This window comes from Heterodontus francisci, chromosome 30 (genome assembly GCF_036365525.1).
Source record: "Heterodontus francisci isolate sHetFra1 chromosome 30, sHetFra1.hap1, whole genome shotgun sequence".
Taxonomy (NCBI): Eukaryota; Metazoa; Chordata; class Chondrichthyes; order Heterodontiformes; family Heterodontidae; genus Heterodontus; species Heterodontus francisci.
The window spans coordinates 43,817,028-43,820,080 of record NC_090400.1 but is presented as its reverse complement, the minus strand read 5'-3'; positions in this window follow the sequence as shown (position 1 = coordinate 43,820,080).

Here is a 3,053-nt window from a genome sequence, read left to right as displayed (position 1 = left end):
AATGTGAAATCTTGTCATGTCATTCTTTAAATTGGTCTAGGGTTCATAGCCCATATTGAGCTCGTAACATTCTGTAAAGGTAGATGAATAGGGACATTCATCACTCAGATCTGCATAGAAATGGGGAACAATAAGTGTAAAATTTAACAAGATTTGTCAGGGGATGTCATGTCACGTCAGTAGAGTAGTCTCGTGGAGAAAACATTTTCAAATAAATGTTAAATTATCAGGGCGGTGCAGTAGTTAGCACCGCAGCCTCACAGCTTCAGTGACCTGGGTTCGATTCTGGGTACTGCCTGTGCGGAGTTTACAAGTTCTCCCTGTGGCCGGGTGCTCCGGTTTCCTCCCACAGCCAAAGACTTGCAGGTTGATAGGTAAATTGGCCATTGTAAATTGCCCCTAGTGTTGGTAGGTGGTTGGTGGGGATGTGGTAGGGAATATGGGATTAATGCAGGATTAGTGTAAATGGGTGGTTGATGGTCGGCATAGACTCGGTGGGCCGAAGGGCCTGTTTCAGTGCTGTATCTCTTCTTTTTTTCTTTCTTCTTTTGGGCCTCCTTATCTCGAGAGACAATGGATACGCGCCTGGAGGTGGTCAGTGGTCTGTGAAGCAGCGCCTGGAGTGGCTATAAAGGCCAATTCTGGAGTGACAGGCTCTTCCACAGGTGCTGCAGAGAAATTTGTTTGTTGGGGCTGTTGCACAGTTGGCTCTCCCCTTGCGCCTCTGTCTTTTTTCCTGCCAACTACTAAGTCTCTTCGACTCGCCACAATTTAGCCCTGTCTTTATAGCTGCCCGCCAGCTCTGGCGAATGCTGGCAACTGACTCCCACGACTTGTGATCAATGTCACACGATTTCATGTCGCGTTTGCAGACGTCTTTATAACGGAGACATGGACGGCCGGTGGGTCTGATACCAGTGGCGAGCTCGCTGTACAATGTGTCTTTGGGGATCCTGCCATCTTCCATGCGGCTCACATGGCCAAGCCATCTCAAGCGCCGCTGACTCAGTAGTGTGTATAAGCTGGGGATGTTGGCCGCTTCAAGGACTTCTGTGTTGGAGATATAGTCCTGCCACCTGATGCCAAGTATTCTCCGAAGGCAGCGAAGATGGAATTAATTGAGACGTCGCTCTTGGCTGGCATACGTTGTCCAGGCCTCGCTGCCGTAGAGCAAGGTACTGAGGACACAGGCCTGATACACTCGGACTTTTGTGTTCCGTGTCAGTGCGCCATTTTCCCACACTCTCTTGGCCAGTCTGAACATAGCAGTGGAAGCCTTACCCATGCGCTTGTTGATTTCTGCATCTAGAGACAGGTTACTGGTGATAGTTGAGCCTAGGTAGGTGAACTCTTGAACCACTTCCAGAGCGTGGTCGCCAATATTGATGGATGGAGCATTTCTGACATCCTGCCCCATGATGTTCGTTTTCTTGAGGCTGATGGTTAGGCCAAATTCATTGCAGGCAGACGCAAACCTGTCGATGAGACTCTGCAGGCATTCTTCAGTGTGAGATGTTAAAGCAGCATCGTCAGCAAAGAGGAGTTCTCTGATGAGGACTTTCCGTACTTTGGACTTCGCTCTTAGACGGGCAAGGTTGAACAACCTGCCCCCTGATCTTGTGTGGAGGAAAATTCCTTCTTCAGAGGATTTGAACGCATGTGAAAGCAGCAGGGAGAAGAAAATCCCAAAAAGTGTGGGTGCGAGAACACAGCCCTGTTTCACACCACTCAGGATAGGAAAGGGCTCTGATGAGGAGCCACCATGTTGAATTGTGCCTTTCATATTGTCATGGAATGAGGTGATGATACTTAGTAGCTTTGGTGGACATCCGATCTTTTCTAGTAGTCTGAAGAGACCACGTCTGCTGACGAGGTCAAAGGCTTTGGTGAGATCAATGAAAGCAATGTAGAGGGGCATCTGTTGTTCACGGCATTTCTCCTGTATCTGACGAAGGGAGAACAGCATGTCAATAGTCGATCTCTCTGCACGAAAGCCACACTGTGCCTCAGGGTAGACGCGCTCGGCCAGCTTCTGGAGCCTGTTCAGAGCGACTCGAGCAAAGACTTTCCCCACTATGCTGAGCAGGGAGATTCCACGGTAGTTGTTGCAGTCACCGCGGTCACCTTTGTTTTTATAGAGGGTGATGATGTTGGCATCGCGCATGTCCTGGGGTACTGCTCCCTCGTCCCAGCACAGGCATAGCAGTTCATGTAGTGCTGAGAGTATAGCAGGCTTGGCACTCTTGATTATTTCAGGGGTAATGCTGTCCTTCCCAGGGGCTTTTCCGTTGGCTAGGGAATCAATGGCATCACTGAGTTCCGATTTGGTTGGCTGTATGTCCAGCTCATCCATGACTGGTAGAGGCTGGGCTGCATTGAGGGCAGTCTCAGTGACAGCATTCTCCCTGGAGTACAGTTCTAGGTAGTGCTCAACCCAGCGGTCCATTTGTTTGCGTTGGTCAGTGATTATGTCCCCCGATTTAGATTTGAGGGGGGTGATCTTCTTGATGGTTGGCCCAAGAGCTCTCTTCATGCCATCATACATTCCTCTGATGTTTCCGGTGTCTGAGGCCAGCTGAATATGACTGCATAGGTGTTGCCAGTAGTCGTTTGCGCAACGCCTAGCTGTTCTTTGTGCAGTACTTCTGGCTGCTTTAAGTGCTGCGGATGTTAAATCGCTGGGGGCTTTCTTGTAGTTCAAAAGTGCAATGCGCTTAGCGGCTATGACAGGTTCCAGCTCTTCATTATGAGATTGAAACCAGTCTGCATTTCTCTTCGCACTTTTGCCGTAGGTGGTCAAAGCTGACTCATAGATGGCGTCTCTGATGTGGGCCCACTTGGTCTCAGCATCCCCTGTGGGAGTGTTTTGAAGGGCTGTTACAAGTGAATTTAGAAATTTTTGTAACAGCTGTGGGTGAGAAATTCTGCTCGTGTTGATGCGCGGGTGGCCCTTCTGCTTGGAATGATGCAACTTCTTTGGTCTGAGTCTAACCTTGCTGCACACCAGGGAGTGGTCGGTGTCGCAGTCCGCACTGTGGAAGCTGCGTGTGATT